This window comes from Globicephala melas, chromosome 10 (assembly GCF_963455315.2).
Source record: "Globicephala melas chromosome 10, mGloMel1.2, whole genome shotgun sequence".
Classification (NCBI taxonomy): Eukaryota; Metazoa; Chordata; class Mammalia; order Artiodactyla; family Delphinidae; genus Globicephala; species Globicephala melas.
The window spans coordinates 95,818,888-95,840,343 of NC_083323.1; the positions used below are offsets into that span (position 1 = coordinate 95,818,888).

At 39.1% G+C, this 21,456-nt stretch overlaps 1 non-coding gene across 1 annotated transcript; it reads left to right on the forward strand.

Moving 5' to 3' along the window:
• Positions 1 to 19,848: 19,848 nt before the first annotated feature.
• LOC115841131 (U6 spliceosomal RNA) lies at positions 19,849 to 19,955 on the forward strand. The gene has a single exon (XR_004034705.1). It is a non-coding gene; the product is annotated as a U6 spliceosomal RNA (small nuclear RNA).
• The last annotated feature ends 1,501 nt before the right edge of the window (positions 19,956 to 21,456 follow it).

The window sequence follows — 21,456 nt, forward strand, 5'->3', positions numbered from 1 at the left end:
ATAATTTTGGACCTTGTGTGTGAATGTACATATTCTAAAGCCTTACGTAACTAAAATATTCTGCCGTCTTCACATGTGACAGATGACTTGATTGGGTAGAATTAATGGGACATAAACATTTTCTTTCAACAGTTCCTTATTCTCTATCCATTGCCATCTGTTGCAGAAGGTAAATCTGAGTCCAGTGTTGTTTTACTCCTTTGGATTATAGGTTATCTATTTTTCTCCTCAGAATTTAAGTAGAACGCCATCCTATGTATGGCTGTTTTTTGACATTTTCAGCTTATAGGATACTTTGAAAATTATAATACATTCCCATCATCCACAGGGATGTGGCCACACCCCAATTCATTTTCTATTCCGGATCAGTAATTAGAAGCATCAAAGTCTTAACAAGGACAAGTCATGATGGCAGCTAACTTCATTTCAGCTGAAGTTTAGATCTGAGCAGTTGATCTTGACAAATGTTTGTATGAGTAAAATCCTTTGGTCAATATTCACGTTTTACTAAATCCTATCTCTGTTTCTAGTTCATTTAACTGCCCATCACTAGACAAATACCAGAAATATTAGGAGAAAAGGGAGGAGGCTGATTATGTCACCCTTACACAGATTAAGATGCTTGATCTTGGACATATTGTTCAAGACTCTTATTTTATTCTTATGGGCTCCTGATAGCTTGTGGGACTGGAAATGTACTTACACGTTCTGGACAGTCCTAACATCCTGAGATCAAGGATGCATGGTGTTCATACATGTTTTTTCTAGTTCTTTCAGACACCATCAGGTAAGTCATTGTTGATTAAATACAAAAACATAAAATGTGGAGTAGACACTATATTGTATTGAGTGTGGTTGGGTGAAAGGAAAAGCAAATTGTGAACATAAACTGCTTTCTCACAAAGAACTCTTAAAAGGGAAAAGCTGAAATTTCAAGTCTTAACTGAAGAATATTGCAGAACTCAGATATCAGATACTGAGGAATGTCAGGCACTAACGTGAAATCTGAGCTACCAGGGATAAAATCGGAGTCCGGATTTAGAGCAAAGGGTTTATATTACGGGAAACATGGAGAAAGAGCAAGGAAAGATTGAGAGCAAGAAGAAAGGTCAGTGTCGGATTATCCATGGCATATTCAATAGCTGCTGTGTACAAAAAGTGTAGTTGTGTTTGACTAGCTTAAAGAACAAATGCAAGGCTAAGCAAATGATCATTTTCAAGGGGATAGTGAACATGGAGGGGCATCCATAACGTAACTTGGTAGAGAAAAACAATTTATACTCAACATGGGTGTAATCTAGGCCAGCTGTAAACCGTAAAAGTGTGATATTAGGTAGGTTAGCCATAGCAGTTGTTGGATGGAGTAGAGAGAAAGATAAGCAGTCTGTGGCTGGTGACAAAATGGTACAAAGACAACATATTGCTTTTGTCTCATAAATATCTGTTGGAAGGCAGGACCCCCAGTTTTGAAGCACTCATTGATTTGGAGAGGAAGTGAAGACAGTAAGTGAAGCACAAGTGGATCATCTGGAACAAATGACTGGAACTGGTACATGACAAAAACTATCACAAGGACGAACAATAGCAGACGTCCATTTACTAGAATTGAGGGAAAAGAAAATCGGTGTATGATGGAATGAAAGCCAACTGTTTGTCAATAAGCAGCCTGTAATGAACTGTTTATACACAACAAGCATCACATTATGCCACCATCCACACTTTATACGTTCAGTGTAAATGGCGGGTTTGCAAATGTGAAGCTTAAATTTATACTTGATGTGCTAGAACATTAGGCAAAATAATCTGAGAAAAAGGACATGTTGAGTTAATTAAGGTGAAGAGCACAAAGGAGGCAGAACACATTGCATTCTGGGGATTTGAGGAAAAAATATGTATGAAGGGCAAAGAAATTTCCAGAAAAGTTGAAAAATAATAGTTGAAGAATTTGAAACCAAGGGAGTCCTGGCACTCTATCACAAAGGATAATTAGGTCTAGATGGCCATTCTCCATAAAGGGCAAAAGAAGACTAGACAATTAATGCGAGCCCAGTCTAATTCACTACTAGTATAACCTTATATATCTGTCCCCTTTTAAACAAATTCTGACAAAAGTTATACTTTCTTAGTAAAGATACATACTTCTTATTCACTTAACATAATGTGTGTGTTACAATCATCAAAAATATTTGTGAATGTTATTGTCTAATGATATATTTCCAAAAATACCAAAATCTTTATTCACAAATTAATGTTTCCCTCTAATATAATCCAGAAAATATTTTTATTTTATTCAATATTTTTCAGCTTTATTGGGATATAATTGACATATATCCCTGTGTAAATTTAAGGTATACAGCGTAATGGTTTGAATTACATATATTGTGAAAGGATTCCCACAATAAATTGAGTTAGCATCCATTATCTCATACAGATATGATTAAAAAATTGGAAAATGAAAACATTGTTTTCCTTGTGATGAGAACTCTCAGGCTTTTCTGTGTTAACCACTTTCAGACATGGCGTCATCAGTGTTAACCGTAGTCATCCTGCTGTACGTTACATCCCTAGTTCTTACCTATCTTATAACTGAAAATTTGTACCTTTTGACCACCTTCCTCCAAAAAATATTTTAAAATTATGTATCACAATGTCTAAATTCATGCAACCTAAATCAAGTTATAAAAAATATAGGCCCATTGATAGCTAAAATTCTTCAATCGCTAATGGTTATAGTTTCAAATTTTGGGTGTATAGAATAATTTTACTATATCCAAATAATAATAAGCAGCAGCAACTTTTAAAAATTTTTAATTTTGTTGGAGTATAGTTGATTTACAATGTTGTGTTAGTTTCACGTGTACAGCAAAGTACACAAAGATTCAGTTAGACGTATACATATATTCACTCTTTTTAAAATTCTTTTCTCATATAGGTTATCACAGAATAATGAGTAGAGTTCCCTGTGCTATACGGTAGGTCCTTGTTGGTTATCTATCTTATATATAATAGTATGTGTGTGTTCATCCCAAGTGCCTGAATTATCCCCCCGTGCCCCGTTTCCCCTTTGGTAACCATAAGTTTGTTTTGGATACCTGTAAGTCTGTTTCTGTTTTATAAATAAGTTCATTTGTATCTCTTTTTAAAAATTAGATTCTACATATAAGTGATATCATATATTTGTCTTTCTCTGTCTGACTATTTTCACTTAGTATGAGAATCTCTAGGTCCATCCATGTTGCTGCAAAGGGCATTATTTCATTCTTTTTCTATGGCTGAGTAATATTCCATTGTATATATGTACCACATCTTCTTTATCCATTCCTCTGACAATGAACATTTAGGATGCTTCCATGTCTTGGCTGTTGTAAATAGTGCTGCAATGAACATTGGGGTGCATGTATCCTTTAGGATTATGGTTTTCTCCGAATATATGCCCAGGAGTGGGATTGCCGGATCATATGGTAGTTCTATTTTTAGTTTTTTAAGGAACCTCCATACTATTCTCCATAGTGGTTTTACCAGTTGACAGTCCCACCAACAATGTGGGAGGGTTCAGTTTTCTCCACACCCTCTCCAGCATTTATTGTTTGTAGACTTTTTGATGATGGCCATTCTGGCTGGTGTGAGGTGATACCTCATTGTAGTTTTGATTTGCATTTCTCTAATGATTAGTGATGTTGAGCATCTTTTCATGTGCTTTTTGGCCATCTCTATGTCTTCTTTGGAGAATTGTCTACTTAGATCTTCTGCTCATTTTTGATTGGGTTGTTTGTTTTTTCAACAATAATAAGCAACTTTTAACATCATTGTCAACTATGTTCCAGATCCACTTCATCACATTACCTTTGATCCAATCTCACTGCTACCTATACCCACTTGAAGGCTCCCAAACTGTTCCCCTTAAAGTGTAAAATATTTTTATAATTTTTACTAACTTTTTCAACAACAGTAATTGAAATATCCTGTTACCTCATTTACTGATATAAATATTTTTTTCTACTGTAACAAACCCGTGTTTTTCAAACCAGTGGTTGGAAAAAGTTGCTCTCTTCCAAATTTCCTGAAGTTTATTTATTTATTTAAATTAATTAATTAATTTTTTTGTCCATGCAGCATGTAGAATCTTAGTTCCCTGACCAGGTGTCGAACCCATGCCCCCCTGCAGTAGAAGTGCAGAGTCTTAACCACTGGGCCACCAGGAAAGTCCCTCCTGAAGTTTATATTTCATGAAATATTAGAATGCGAAAAGGACCTTACCTATGATCTAGTTCAGCATTTTTCAGACTTGCGTACCTGTATCTTTGGTGGTATTTCCAAAGGTCGTGCTGGCAAAGAGAGCTTAAAGGGAATCATTGCCCAGATCTTCAATTTCATATGAATTTTGCTAAAATTTCTCCCTTCCAAATTCCCCCATCACAACTGCCTTTCTCTACCTCACAAAAGAAAGAAATATATCTTTCTTTCCTCTCAGTTTGATCCAGGTGCACTTCCCTGGAGTGTAGTAAACTCCAATGTGTCAATTAATATAACATGAAATACTGGTTCAGCTTTAAAAGAGAATTTCTCTACTTGTAGGTGACAGCTACATTTGAACGAATGTTTCCATTTCTTTGCTTTTAGTAAAATTGTAACGGAGCAGGACCCTATGAGGCCTTCCCAGAATAGACCTCCATTCATGTCCTCCCCCTGCCTTTTGTATTATTCTATATTTGGATTTTAACTTTATACATAACAGGAGCTGTTGGCCATTATATATGCCTCTTGTCTTCTTTTTTTTTTTCTCAGTTTAGGTTCTACTAATTGAACCAAGGTGGTTGTCTCCGTCGATGTGGGCTGTGTTTATATTTCAAGGACATGATAAGAGTTAACTTCAAGTTTTCTCCTAAGAATATTTTTGTCCTCTCAGTGTCAGTGTTCTGAAAAAAAAAATTTTTATCATGCCAGCTTTCTCTAACTGCACATGCCAAGAGAACAAGTTTTGGAATTTCAAGAGAGTTTCATCTTAACCAGTTTTCTCCAGAGTCTAAAGAATATTGTGGCCACACAGTATTAAATCATTTTTCTCCTTAGTCATAGACTCATAGCTATAGGTGCTTCTGGGAAGCATGCAGTTAACTTCTTCCACCTGGTAGGGGTTTTAGTATCTGCAAAACAGCTCAAAGGACTTGGCTCAGAATGTTATCTATAGTCCTTGGAAGAACTAAAAGTCCTTGACTTATTTGAATGGCTGAAGTATTTTTATTTTGTCTTGCTTGACTGTTTTCCTTTCTGCATTTTCTCACTTCTCTGATTAAATTTATTCTTTCACTAAAGTTTTTCTATAGACAAAAAACAGGCAGAGGACATGGGTCGGGGTCTATTCTGGGAAGGTCTCGTAGGGTCCTGCTTGGTTACAAAATTGAAGGAGTATCTGTTAGAATGGTTGACTGAGTCATCATTAGTAATAATTATTAATCATATTTCATTACATAATTTTTTTATTGGAGTATAGTTGATTAACAATGTTGTATTAGTTTTTGCTGTACAGCAAAGTGAATCAGTTATACGTATACATATATCCACACTTTTCTAGATTCTTTTCCCATATAGGTCATTACAGCGAATTGAGTAGAGTTCCCTGGCTTATACAATAGGTTCTTATTAGTTATTTATTATATATATAGTATTGTGTATATGTCAATCCCAATCTCCCAATTTATCCCTCCCCCCTGCCCCCCGCTTCCCCCTCTCATCACAATAAGTTTGTTTTCTAAATCTGTGACTCTATTTCTGTTTTGTAAATAAGTTCATTTGTACCATATACGTACCACATCTTCTTTATCCATTCCTCTGTAGATGGACATTTAGGTTGCTTCCATGTCCTGGCTATTGTAAATAGTGCTGCAGTGAACATTGGGGTGCATGTATCATTTCATTACATGATTTTTGAAATATACCTTAAAAGGAGTTCAACAAATCAAATGGCATTGCTATAACAAAACTTTCTCCATTTCTATTTCCATTATTTATCTGAACAAGATTTCTCAGCATTTTTTTTAACATCTTTATTGGAGTATAATTGTTTTACAATGGTGTGCTAGCTTCTGCCCCACAACAAAGTGAATCAGCTATACATATATATATGTCCCCATATCTCTTCCCTCTTGCATCTCCCTCCCTCCCACCCTCCCTATCCCACCCCTCTAGGTGGTCACAAAGCACCGAGCTGATCTCCCTGTGCCATGCGGCTGCTTCCCACTAGCTATCATTTTTACATTTGGTAGTGTATATATGTACATGCCACTCTCTCACTTTGTCCCAGCTTACCCTTCCCCCTCCCCGTATCCTCAAGTCCATTCTCTAGTAGGTCTGCAACTTTATTCCCGTCTTGCCCATAGGTTCTTCATGACCATTTTTTTTTTTAGATTCCATATATATGTGTTAGCATAAGGTATTTGTTTTTCTCTTTCTGACTTACTTCACTCTGTTTGACAGTCTCTAGGTCCATCCACCTCATTACAAATAACTCAGTTTTGTTCCTTTTTATGGCTGAGTAATATTCCATTGCATATATGTGCCACATATTCTTTATCCATTCATCTGTTGATGGACACTTAGGTTGCTTCCATGTCCTGACTATTGTAAATAGAACTGCAATGAACATTTTGATACATGACTCTTTTTGAATTATGCTTTTCTCAGGGTATATGCCCAGTAACGGGATTGCTGGGTCGTATGGTAGTTCTATTTTTAGTTTTTTAAGGAACCTCCATAGTGTTCTCCATAGTGGCTGTATCAATTTACATTCTCGCCAACAGTGCAAGAGGGATCCCTTTTCTCCACACCCTCTCCAGCATTTATTGTTTGTAGAGTTTTTGATGATGGCCATTCTGACGGTGGTGAGGTGATACCTCATTGTAGTTTAGATTTGCATTTCTCTAATGATTAATGATGTTGAGCATTCTTTCATGTGTCTGCTGGCAATCTGTATATCTTCTTTGGAGAAATGTCTGTTTAGGTCTTCTGCCCATTTTTGGATTGGGTTGTTTGTTCTTTTGATATTGAGCTGCATGAGCTGCTTGTAAATTTTGGAGATTAATCCTTTGTCAGTTGCTTCATTTGCAAATATTTTCTCCCATTCTGAGGGTTGTCTTTCCGTCTTGTTTATGGTTTCCTTTGCTGTGCAAAAGCTTTTAAGGTTCATTAGGTCCCATTTGTTTATTTTTTTTTAATTTCCATTTCTCTAGGAGGTGGGTCAAACAGGATCTTGCTGTGATTTATGTCATAGAGTGTTCTGCCTATGTTTTCCTCTAAGAGTTTGATGGTATCTGGCCTTACATTTAGGTCTTTAATCCATTTTGAGTTTATTTTTGTGTATGGTGTTAGGGAGTGTTCTAATTTCATTCTTTTACATGCATCTGTCCAGTTTTCCCAGCACCACTTATTGAAGAGGCTGTCTTTTCTCCATTGTATATTCTTGCCTCCTTTCTCAAAGATAAGGTGACCATATGTGCGTGGGTTTATCTCTGGGCTTTCTATCCTGTTCCATTGATCTATATTTCTGTTTCTGTGCCGGTACCAGAGTGTCTTGATTTGTAGTATAGTCTTTGTCTTTGTAGTCTTTGTAGTATAGTATTTGTAGTATAGTCAGAAGTCAGGGACCCTGATTCCTCCAGCTCTGTTTTTCTTTCTCAAGATTGCTTTGGCTATTCGGGGTCTTTTGTGTTTCCATACAAATTGTGAAATTTTATGTTCTAGTTCTGTGAAAAATGCCAGTGGTAGTTTGATAGGGATTGCACTGAATCTGTAGATTGCTTTGGGTAGTATAGTCATTTTCACAATGTTTATTCTTCCAATACAACAACATGGTATATCTCTCCATCTAATTGTATCATCTTTAATTTCTTTCATCAGTGTCTTATAATATTCTGCATACAGGTCTTTTGTCTCCTTAGGTAGGTTTATTCCTAGGTCTTTTATTCCGTTTGTTGCAATGGTAAATGGGAGTGTTTTCTTAATTTCACTTTCAGATTTTTCATCATTAGTGTATAGGAATGCAAGAGACTTCTGTGCATTAATTTTGCATACTGCTACTTTACCAAATTCATAGATTAGCTCTAGTAGTTTTCTGGTAGCATCTCTAGGATTCTCTATGTATAGTATCATGTCATCTTCAAACAGTGACAGCTTCACTTATTCTTTTCTGTTTTGGATTCCTTTTATTTCTTTTTCTTCTCTGATTGCTGTGGCTAAAACTTCCAAAACTATGTTGAATAATAGTGGTGAGAGTGGGCAACCTTGTCTTGTTCCTGATCTTAGTGGAAATGGTTTCAGTTTTTCATCCTTGAGGACGATGTTGGCTGTGGGTCTGTCATATGTGGCCTTTATTATGTTGAGGTAAGTTCCCTCTTTACCTACTTTCTGGAGGGTTTTTATCATAAATGGGTGTTGAATTTTGTCAAAAGCTTTCTTTGCATCTATTGAGATGATCATATGGTTTTTCTCCTTCAATTTGTTAATATGGTGTATCACGTTGATTGATTTGCGTATACTGAAGAATCCTTGCATTCCTTGGATAAACCCCACTTGATCATGGTGTATGATCCTTTTAATGTGCTATTGGATTCTGTTTGCTAGTATTTTGTTGAGGATTTTTGCATCTATGTTCATCAGTGATATTGGCCTGTAATTTCCTTTCTTTGTGACATCCTTGTCTGGTTTTGGTATCAGGGTGATGGTGGCCTCGTAGAATGAGTTTGGGAGTGTTCCTACCTCTGCTATATTTTGGGAGAGTTTGAGAAGGATAGGTGTTAGCTCTTCTCTAAATGTTTGATAGAATTCACCTGTGAAGCCATCTGGTCCTGGGCTTTTGTTTGTTGGAAGATTTTTAATCACAGTTTCAATTTCAGTGCTTGTGATTGGTCTGTTCATATTTTCTATTTCTTCCTCGTTCAGTCCTGGAAGGTTGTGCATTTCTAAGAATTTGTCCATTTCTTCCAGATTGTCCACTTTATTGGCCTATAGTTGCTTGTAGTAATCTCTCATGATCCTTTGTATTTCTGCAGTGCCAGTTGTTACTTCTTTTTCATTTCTAATTCTATTGATTTGAGTCTTTTCCCTTTTTTTCTTTATAGTCTGGCTAATGGTTCATCAATTTTTTTATCTTCTCAAAGAACCAGCTTTTAGTTTTATTGATCTTTGCTATCATTTCCTTCATTTCTTTTTCATTTATTTCTGATCTGACCTTTATGATTTCTTTCCTTCTGCTAACTTTGGGGGTTTTTTGTTCTTCTTTCTCTAATTGCTTTAGGTGTAAGGTTAGGTTGTTTATTTGAGATGTTTCTTGTTTCTTAAGGTAGGATTGTATTGCTATAAACTTTCTTCTTAGAACTGCTTTTGCTGCATTCCATAGGTTTTGGGTCGTCATGTTTTCATTGTCATTTGTTTCTAGGTATTTTTTGATTTCCTCTTTGATTTCTTCAGTGATCTCTTGGTTATTAAGTAGTGTGTTGTTTAGCCTCCATGTGTTTGTATTTCTTACAGATTTTTTCCTGTAATTGATCTCTACTCTCATAGCGTGTGCTCGAAAAAGATACTTGATATGATTTCAATTTTCTTAAATTTACCAAGGCTTGATTTGTGACCCAAGGTATGATCTATCCTGGAGAATGTTCCATGAGCACTTGAGAAGAAAGTGTATTCTGTTGTTTTTGGATGGAATGTCCTATCAATATCAATTAAGTCCATCTTGTTTAATGTATCATTTAAAGCTTGTGTTTTCTTGTTTATTTTCATTTTGGATGATCTGTCCATTGGTGAAAGTGGGGTGTTAAAGTCCCCTACTGTGATTGTGTTACTGTCGATTTCGCCTTTTATGGCTGTTAGTGTTTGCCTTATGTAATGAGGTGCTCCTATGTTGGGTGCATAAATATTTACAATTGTTATATCTTTTTCTTGGATTGATCCCTTGATCATTATGTCGCGTCCTTCTTTGTCTCTTGTAATAGTCTTGGTTTTAAAGTCTATTTTGTCTGATACGAGAATTGCTACTCCAGCTTTCCTTTGATTTCCATTTGCATGGAATATCTTTTTCCATCCCCTCACTTTTAGTCTGCTTGTGTCCCTAGGTCTGAAGTGGGTCTTTTGTACACAGCATATATACAGGTCTTGTTTTTATATCCATTCAGGCAATCTATGTCTTTTGGTTGGAGCATTTAATCCATTTACATTTAAGGTAATTATCGATATGTATGTTTCTGTTACCATTTTGTTAATTGTTTTGGGTTTATTATTTTAGGTCTTTTCCTTCTCTTGTGTTTCCTGCCTAGAGAAGTTCCGTTAGCATTTGTTGTAAAGCTGGTTTGGTGGTGCTGAATTCTCTTAGCTTTTGCTTGTCTGTAAAAGTTTTAATTTCTCCGTTGAATCTGAATGAGATCCTTGCTGGGTAGAGTAAACTTGGTTGTAGGTTTTACCCTTTCATCACTTTAAATATGTCCTGCCACTCCCTTCTGGCTTGCAGGGTTTCTGCTGAAAGATCACCTGTTAACCTTATAGGGATTCCCTTGTATGTTATTTGTTGTTTTTCCCTTGCTGCTTTTAGTATTTTTTCTTTGTATTTAATTTTTGATAGTTTGATTAATATGTGTCTTGACGTTTTTCTCCTTGGATTTATCCTGTATGGGACTCTCTGTGCTTCCTGTAGTTGATTGACTATTTCCTTTCCTATATTAGGGAAGTTTTCAACTATAATCTCTTCAAGTATTTTCTCAGTCCCTTTCTTTTTCTCTTCTTCTTCTAGGACCCCTATAATTCGAATGTTGTTGTGTTTAATTTTGTCCCAGAGGTCTCTTAAAGTGTCCTCAATTCTTTTCATTCTTTTTTCTTTATTCTGCTCTGCAGTAGTTATTTCCACTATTTTATCTTCCAGGTCACTTATCCGTTCTTCTGCCTCACTTATTCTGCTATTGATTCCTTCTAGAGAATTTTAAATTTCATTTATTGTGTTGTTCATCACTGTTTGTTTGCTCTTTAGTTCTTCTAGGTCCTTGTTAAACTTTTCTTGTATTTTCTCCATTCTATTTCCAAGATCTTGGATCATATTTACTATCATTCTTTTTCAGATAGACTGCCTATTTCCTCTTCAATTGTTTGGTCTAGTGGGTTTTTGCCTTTCTCCTTCCTCTGCTGTGCATTTCTCTGTCTTCTCATTTTGCTTAACTTACTGTGTTTGGGGTCTCCTTTTCGCAGGCTGCAGGTTTGTAGTTTCCATTGTTTTTGGCGTCTGTCCCCAGTGACTAAGGTTTGTTCAGTGGGTTGTGTAGGCTTCCTGGTGAGGGGACTAGTGCCTGTGTTCTGGTGGATGAGGCTGGATCTTGTCTTTCTGGTGGGTAGGTCCACGTCTGGTGGTGTGTTTTGGGCTGTCTGTGGCCTTATTATGATTTTAGGCAGCCTCTCTGCTAATGGATGGGGTTGTGTTCCTGTCTTGCTAGTTGTTTGGCATAGGGTGTCCAGCACTGTAACTTACTGGTCGTTGAATGGTGCTGGGTCTTGGCATTGAGATGGAGATCTCTGGGAGATTTTCACCATTTGATATTACGTGGAGCTGGGAGGTGTCTTGTGGACCAATGTCCTGAACTTGGTTCTCTCATCTCAGTGGCACAGCCCTGACACCTGGCTGGAGCACCAAGAGCCTGTCCTCCACACAGCTCAGAATAAAAGAGAGAGAAAAAAGAAAGAAAGAAAGAAGGAGATAAGATAAAATAAAATAAAGTAAAATAAAATAAAGTTATTAAAAAATAATTATTGAGAAAAAATTTTTAAAAAAGAAAAAAAGGGCAGACAGAACCTTAAGACAAATGGTAAAAGCAAAGCTATACAGACAGAATCACACACAGAAGCATACACATACACACTCACAAAAAGAGAAAGAGGGAAAAATATATATTTATCGTTGCTCCCAAAGTCCACCTCCTAAGTTTGGGATCATTTGTTGTGTATTCAGGTATTCCACAGATGCAGGTACATCAAGTTGATTGTGGAGCTTTAATCCACTGCTCCTGAAGCTGCTGGGAGAAATTTCCCTTTCTCTTCTTTGTTCGCACAGCTCCCGGGGTTCAGCTTTGGATTTGGACCCACCTGTGTGTGTAGGTCGCCTGAGGGGCGTCTTTTGTTCGCTCAGACAGGACGGGGTTAAAGGAGCAGCTGATTCAGGGGCTCTGGCTCACTCAGTCTGGGGGTGGGTGGGAGGGGTACGGAATGCGGGGTGAGCCTGCGGTGGCAGAGGCCAGCGTGACGTTGCACCACTCTGAGGCGCGCCGTGCGTTCTCCCAGGGAAGTTGTCCCTGGATCATGGGACCCTGGCAGCGGCGGGCTGCACAGGCTCCCGGGAGGATTGGTGTGGAGAGTGACCTGTGCTCGCACACAGGCTTCTTGGTGGTGGCAGCAGCAGCCTTAGCGTCTCATGTCCGTCTCTGGGGTCTGCGCTGATAGCTGCATCTCACGCCCGTATCTTGAGTTCCTTTAAGCAGCTCTCTTAATCCCCTCTCCTTGTGCACCAGGAAACAAAGAGGCAAGAAGAAGTCTTTCTCTCTCTCTCTCTTTTTAAAAATTTATTTATTTTTTATTTTTATTTTACTTTTGGCTGCGTTGGGTCTTCTTTGCTGTGCGTGGGCTTTCTCTAGTTGCGGCGAGCAGGGGCTACTCTTCGTTGTGGTGTGCGGGCTTCTCATCGCGGTGGCTTCTCTTATTGCAGAGCACGGGGTCTAGGAGCACGGGCTTCAGTAGTTGTGGCACGTTGGGCTCAGTAATTGTGGCTCGTGGGCTCTAGAGTGCAGGCTCAGTAGTTGTGGCGCACGGGCTTAGTTGCTCCACAGCATGTGGGATCTTCCCAGACCAGGGCTCGAACCCATGTCCCCTGCATTGGCAGGTGGATTCTTAACCACTTAGCCACCAGGAAAGCCCAAGAAGAAGTCTCTTGCCTCTTCGGCAGCTCCACACTTTTTCCAGGACTCCCTCTTGACTAGCTGTGGTGCACTAGCCCCCTTCAGGCTGTGTTCATGCAGCCAACCCTAGTCCTCTCCCTGGGAACTGACCGAAGCCGGGGCCTCAGCTCCCAGCCCCCACCTGTCCCAGCGGGTGAGCAGACAAGCCTCTCGGGCTGGTGAGTGCTGGGCAGCACCGATCCTCTGTGCAGGAATCTCTCCGCTTTGCCCTCTGTACCCCTGTTGCTGCGCTCTTCTCTGTGGCTCCAAAGCTTCCCCCCTCCACCACCCACAGTCTCCACCCACAAAGGGCCTTCCTAGTGTGTGGAAACCTTTCTTCCTTCACAGCTCCCTCCCACTGGTGCGGGTCCTGTCCTAGTTCTTTTGTCTCTGTTTTTTCAATTTTTTTTGCTCTACCCAGGTACGTGGGGAGTTTCTTGCCTTTTGGGAGGTCTGAGTTCTTCTGCCAGTGTTCAGTAGGTGTTCTGTAGGAGTTGTTCCACCTGTAGATGTATTTCTGATGTATTTGTGGGGAGGAAGGTGATCTCTGCCTCTTACTCTTCCACCATTTGAAGCTCCTCCTCTCAGCATCTTTATCTATAAAAAATTAAGATGGAATTCATGCTGAATTCTACAGATTATGGTAATAAATAGCATTTATAATTTATAAATACATGCTACAATTTTTTTAACATCTTTATTGGAGTATAATTGTTTTACAATGGTGTGTTAGTTTCTGCTTTATAACAAAGTGAATCAGCTATACATATATATATATGTCCCCATATCTCTTCCCTACAATGGTGTGTTAGTTTCTGCTTTATAACAAAGTGAATCAGCTATACATATATATATGTCCCCATATCTCTTCCCTCTTGCATCTCCCTCCCTCCCACCCTCCCTATCCCACCCCTCTAGGTGGTCACAAAGCATCGAGCTGATCTCCCTGTGCTATGCAGCTGCTTCCCACTAGCTATCGGTTTTACGTTTCGTAGTGTATATATGTACATGCCACTTTCTCACTTTGTCCCAGCTCACCCTTCCCTCTCCCCATGTCCTCAAGTCCATTCTCTAGTAGGTCTGCATCTTTATTGCTGTCCTGCCCCTAAGTTCTTCATGACCTTTTTTTTCTTTAGATTCAATATATATGTGTTACATGCTACAATTTTTCAAACGAATTTATTTCATTAAGAGAAGCTTTTCCAATAAATTTGTATTTTAATGTTTAATAATTATACACCGACATTTCAGTACAATTATGTTGTTTTGATTGTTTCTGTGTTAAAAAAATGTAATCACAACTAAATGCAGAAGAATTTTTTTTTTTCAATATGCGGGCCTCTCACTGTTGTGGCCTCTCCTGTTGTGGAGCACAGGCTCTGGACGCGCAGGCTCAGTGGCCGTGGCTCATGGGCCTAGCCGCTCCGTGGCACGTGGGATCCTCCTGGACCGGGGCATGAACCTGTGTCCCCTGCATCGGCAGGCAGACTCTCAACCACTGCACCACCAGGGAAGCCCCCAGAATTTTTATTTAGAATTAAAAATTGAGGTAAAATAAAATTTTAAATGGAAATGAAAGAAAAAAAATACAGGCTTTTCTCTTCCAGGCTGGAATCAGCCATTTATCTAAGGAATCCTGGTTCTTTTCGTAGAGAATGGTATTTAGAAACTAATATCTCAGCACTAAATGAGTTTACTGCTTCTGGGGTGTCATTGCTTTTAGGTTCTCAAATCAGTCAGAGCCACTTACACACACACACACACACACACACACACACACTCACACACACATCTATATCTCCATGTCTCTATTTGTCTGTCTATTAAAATCTATGAATTCATACTGATACTTCCAAATCCAATTCAGTATCCCAGGGTTCACTTTAATGGCTCTCTTCCATACTTTTAACTCTCTTCTCTCATAGTGAGAAATCTGTCTCCCGGCATATTTACTCAGTCCTAGAATACACTGAAGCTTTAACCAGAGGATGAAAGTTAGCCTTATCAACGGTGGAACTAATTGACATTCTTTGTCTCTGATATAATACATTGAGAAGGATTTTTTAAATGCCTAACTCTAATTCTTCTAGATTTGTTGTTATTAACATTTGTATTAGTGCACAATCAAAATAAAATGATCATAATCACAATGAATTGTTGGTAAATAATTATTAAACATAAATGTACAATTTTATCAGAAAAGCCTCTTAATTAAGTGCATTGTACTTTAAAAAATGATGGCATGTATCATAATTGAATGTTAATTATTATAAAATCAGAAAAACTTTTACAAAGTAACTGCCAGACACATTCTTCGAAAGTAATATACTCACAGGAAATTGGTTCAAGATGGCGGAGTGGAAGGACGTGTGCTCACTCCCTCTTGTGAGAGCACCGGAATCACAACTAACTGCTGAACAATAATCGACAGGAGGACACTGGAACTCACCAAAGGGGATACCTCACGTCCAAAGACAGGAGAGAGGCCATGGTGAGAGAGTAGGAGGGGCACAATCACAATAAGATCAAACCCCGTAACCACTGGGTGGGTGACTCACAAACTGGAGAACAATTACAACACAGAAGTCCACCCACTGGAGTGAAGGTTCTGAGCCTCACGTCGGGCTTCCCAACCTGGGGGTCCAGCAACGGGAGGAGGAATTCCCAGAGAGTGTGACTTTGAAGGCTGGCGGGATTTGATTGCAAGACTTCAGCAGGACTGGGGGAAACAAGGAGTCTACTCTTGGAGGGCACACACACAGTAGTGTGTGCATCAGGACCCAGGGGGAAGGAGAAGTGACCCCATGGGAGCCTGAACCAGACCTACCTGCTAATGTTGGAGGGTCTCCTGCAGAGGCGGGGGGTGGCTGTGGCTCACCATGGGGACAAGGACACAGGCAGCAGAGGTTCTGGGAAGTGTTCCTTGGTATGGGCCCTCCCGGAGTCCACCATTAGTCCCACCAAAGAGCCTGTAGCCTCTAGTGCTGGGTCACCTCAGGCCAAACAACCCACAGGGAGGGAACTCAGCCCCACCCATCAGCAGACAAGGGGATTAAAGTTTTACTGAGCTCTGCCCACCAGAACAACACCCAGCTCTACCCACCACCAGTCCCTCCCATCAGGAAGCTTGTACAAGCCTCTTAGATAGCCTCATCCACCACAGGGCAGACAGCAGAAACAAGAAGAACTACAATCCTGCAGCCTGTGGAACGAAAAGCACATTCACAGAAAGATAGACAAAATGAAAAGGCAAAGGACTATGTACCAGATGAAGGAACAAGATAAAATCCCAGAAAAACAACTAAACAAAGTGGAGATAGGCTACCTTCCAGAAAAAGAATTCAGAATAATGATAGTGAAGATGATCCAGGATCTCAGAAAAAGAATGGAGGCAAAAATTGAGAAGATTCAAGAAATGTTTAACAGGGCTTCCCTGGTGGCGCAGTGGTTGAGAGTCCACCTGCCGATGCAGGGGACACGGGTTCGTGACCTGGTCCGGGAAGATCCCACATGCCACGGAGTGGCTGGGCCCGTGAGCCATGGCCACTGAGCCTGCACGTTCGGAGCCTGTGGGAGAGGCCACAACAGTGACAGGCCCGCGTACCGCAAAAAAAAAAGACACATGTACCCGAATGTTCATTGCAGTACTATTTACAATAACCAGGTCATGGAAGCAACCTAAATGCCCATTGAAAGACAGTGGATAAAGAAGATGTGGTACTAGATATATACAATGGAATATTTCTCAGCTATTAAAAGGAATGAAATTGGGTCATTTGTAGAGACATGGATGGGCCTAGAGATTGTCATACAGAGTGAAGTAAGTCAGAAAGAGAAAAACAAATATCGTATATTAACACATATATGTGGAATCTAGAAAAATGGAACAGATGAACCGGTTTGCAAGGCAGAAATAGAGACACAGATGTAGAGAACAAATGTATGGACACCAAGGGGGGAAAGCGGGGGTGGTGGTGGTGGTGGTGGGATGAACTGGGAGATTGGGATTGACATGCATACACAAATATGTATAAAATAGACAACTAATAAGAAAAAAATAATATACTCAAAGACAAAGATGGCAGAACTACTTCAGATTAAAGGGGACTAAACAGACATGGCAACTAAATAAAATGACATTGCATAATAGACCCGGTGGTAGTAGAGTGGGTGAAGAGAATATTTATATATTCTCCAAGCATCTTTTCACAAATTACTTAAGTACACAGTGGAGAAACCTGGGAGACATCACTTAAGCAAGTGATCAAAGCAACACCTGGTCTGGGATTTTCTTTTGCTGCAGAAGACATTATTGAGAAAATTAGCAAAATATGATAGAGGTTTGTAGATTAGATAAGAGAATTGTACTCATGTTAATCTCCTGATTTTGTACATTTCTCCTGATTTTCACAATTGTACTGTGTTTGTGAAAGAGAATGTTATTATTTTTAGAAAACACACACATACACACACACACAAAACAGGAAATACTTCTCTGTTTTATGGAGATATTTAGGAGAAAATGAACAATATGTTTTCTACTTCACTTTCAGATGACTGAGAAAATAAAATGTGTGAGAATATATGTACCCAATTGATAACATGTAAATGTACATTCATTCTCCAATTTTTTTCCCCCATTTTTTGATATCAGGCCAAGGCTATTCCTTTTTTATTGGTTTCACTGACTATAGTTCTGCCTCCTTATTCTGGAATAATCTTACATCTATAGAGTCTAAGATAACCAGTTTTAGATTTCTTTCAAATAGAGTCAGAGCTTAAACACATTTTTCAAGCAATCTGTATGTAGGGTCTGTATAGATTTTTAGGTTTTTTGCTAATCTTTTTCAATTTCTATTCACATTTAATCCAATAACATCTTTTTAGTCACTCACTTTTCCGAGATGATTCACTCTTATAGAAACAACTCTTCATTGAATTCATATTTTATCCATTCGTGAAATGTTTGTTAACTATGTAGAGAACGTAAGGGTGCAGGGCCTAAAATGTCTCGACTAGTGACGATGTCTCTAGATAAATATTTTTGGAAGAAGGTTCCAAGGGATATTACTAATAATAAAATTAAAATAATGACGTTCACATCCACCAGCGCTGTGACGTTTCCAAGGCTGACCATAAAAGGCCCAAAAGTGGGCAGTGGCCCAATTCCTGGAAATCTTGACCCCCTTCTCCAAAACAGTTGGAATATTCTCCAACTTACTAGCCTATGAAATTTTCCAGCCCATAAAAACTAACCACCACATATTTCAGGGCCTCTCGCCTTCTGAGATGGTCCATACTCTGTGGAGTGTGTTTCTCCCAGGGCCTCTCTTACCTTTTGAGACAGACTGCATTCTGTCTATGGAATGTGTGTGTCTCTAAATAAATCCACTTCTTACCTATCAAAATTAATTAATTAATTGATAATGTTTCAAAAGTGAAGTAAGGTGCAATGTTACATGGATCTCCCCATCACTCCCAACCAAGTGATAATAACAATGAACAGCATCAGTTGTTTTGTATACTGGGCAGACTGTTATGAACGATACTAATTAGAATATTTGGCACTTACCTATTAAGAAAAGTTATAATTGAATCTCATTAGTCTACTCAGAAAATGTACCAAGCAGTTTTCTTTTTTCTTTGTTGAAGTGTAGTTGATTTACAATTCTGTGTTAGTTTAAGGTGTACAGCAAAGTGATTCACTTATACATATATATACATTTGTTTTCAGATTCTTTTTTTTTTTTTTTTTTTTTTGCGGTACTCGGGCCTCTCACTGTTGTGGCCTCTCCCATTGCAGAGCACAGGCTCTGGATGCACAGGCTCAGCAGCCATGGCTCACAGGCCTAGCCGCTCCATGGCATGTGGTATCTTCCCGGACTGGGGCACGAACCCGTGTCCCCTGCAACAGCAGGTGGACTGTCAACCACTGCGCCACCAGGGAAGCCCTGTTTTCAGATTCTTTTCCATTATAGGTTATTACAAGAATTGAATATAGTTTTTTGTGCTATACAGTAGGTCCTTGTTTATCTATTTTATATATAGTAATGTATATCTGTTAATCCCAAACTCCTAATTTATCCCTCCTTCCACTCAAGTAGCTTTCTAAGTGCTGGGAATATATCAGAGAACAAATTCTCTCCTCATTATGGAGCATATATTCAGATGTGGCAAGTGGGGGAAGGGAAATACTGATAGCCAGGAAAAAATATGCCAAATAAGTAAGTAAATTATACTGTATGTTAGAAAGTGAAAGTTATATAGATTAAAAGCAACCTTTTATAACTCGCTGAGAAGCTGTCTGAGTTGTGATTTGAAGAGGGTGAGGGAATTAATGTTCAAGACAAAGGAAACAACTAGTACAGTGGTCCCAAGACAAGCCTATGTTTGGTGTGCTTGAGGAATAGCAAGGTGGCCAATATGGGTGAAGATTAATGAGTGGGGAAGGAATTGAAGTAGATTCAGAGAAGTAAGGAGGGCGGTGGTGGTGGGAGCTGGTCAGCCCCCTGCAGACCACTTTAAGTAGTTCAGCTTTTACTCTGAGTGAGATAGAGAGCCTTTGGAGAATTTCAAGTAAATGAATGACACGATCTGATTTAAACTGTAAAAGATTTACTCTAGCTATCTTGTTTAGAATAGATACTAGGGAGGGGTAAAGAGAGTTAGAAGGCTGAGGCAGGATTCTAGGCATCAGATAATGATGACTCTGACCAGGGTCATTGTAACAGATGGAGATATATTTCTAAAATAATGCAAATAGGATTCCCCAAAGAACTGGATATAAGATATGGGAGAAAGAGAGGAAACAAGGACGACTCCAAGAATTTTTGTCAGAAGAACTGAAAGTTGGTGGTGTTTCCATCAAATACCTTTACTGTGACAGTGAGTGCTTGCTTTGGCAGAACATATACTAAAATTGGAACGAAACAGAGAAGATTAGCATGGCCCCTGCACAAGGATGACACACAAATTTGTGAAGCATTCCATATTTTTGGTGAAAGACTTATACTCAGAAAACCATAAAACACTGATGAAAGATATCAAAGGTGACATAAACAGATGGAGAAATATGCCATGTCCTTGGATTGGAGAATCAATATTGTGAAAATGACTATACTATCCAAAGCAATCTACAAATTCAATGCAATCCCTATCAAACTACCAATGGCATTCTTCAGAGAATTAGAACAAAAAATTTTACAATTTGTATGGAAACACAAAAGACCCCAAATAGCCAAAGCCATCTTGAGAATGAAAAATGGAGGTGGAGGAATCAGGCTCCCTGACTTCAAACTATAACACAAAGCTACAGTAATCAAGACAGTATGGCACTGGCACAAAAACAGAAATATAGATCAATGGTACAGGATAGAATGCCCAGAGATAAACCCACACACATATGGCCACCTAATTTATAACAAAGGAGGCAAGAACATACAATGGAGAAAAGACAGTCTCTTCAATAAGTAGTGCTGGAAAAACTGGACAGCTACATGTAAAAGAATGAAATTAGAACACTCCCTAACACCATACACAAAAATAAACTCCAAATGGATTAAAGACCTAAATGTAAGACCGGACACTATAAAACTCTTAGAGGAAAACATAGGAAAAACACTCTTTGACATAAACCACAGCTCTTTTTTGACCCACCTCCTAGAGTAATGAAAATAATAACAAAAATAAACAAATGGCACCTAATGAAACTTAAAAGCTTTTGGACAACGAAGGAAACCATAAACAAGATGAAAAGACAATGCTCAGAATCGGAGAAAATATTTGCCAACGAAGGAACTGACAAAGGATTAATCTCCAAAATATACAAACAGCTCATGGAGCTCAATATCAAAACAACAAACAACCCAATTAAAAAATGGGCAGAAGGCCTAAATAAACATTTCACCAAAGAAGACATACAGGGCTTCCCTGGTGGCGCAGTGGTTGGGAGTCTGCCTGCCGATGCAGGGGATGTGGGTTCGTGACCCAGTCCGGGAGGATCCCACATGCCGCGGGGCGGCTGGGACTGTGGGCCTGCGGGCCTGCGCATCCAGAGCCTGTGCTCCGCAACGGGAGAGACCACAGCGGTGAGAGGCCTGCGTACTGCAAAAAAAAAAAAAAAAAAAAAGACATACAGATGGCCAAGAGGCATATGAAAATCTGCTCAACATTAGTAATTATTAGAGAAATGAAAATCAAAACTACAATGAGGTATCATCTCACACTGGTCAGAATGGCCATTATCAAAAAATCTAGGCAATAAATGCTGGAGAGGGTGTGTTGAAAAGGTAACCCTCCTGCACTGTTGGTAGGAATGTAAATTGATACAACCACTATGGAAAACAGTATGGAGGTTCCTTCAAAAACTAAAAACAAAACTACCATATGACCCAGCAATCCCACTACTGGGCATATACCCTGAGAAAACCATAATTAAAAAAGAGTCATGTACGACAATGTTTATTGCAGTTGTACTTACAATAACCAGGACGTGGAA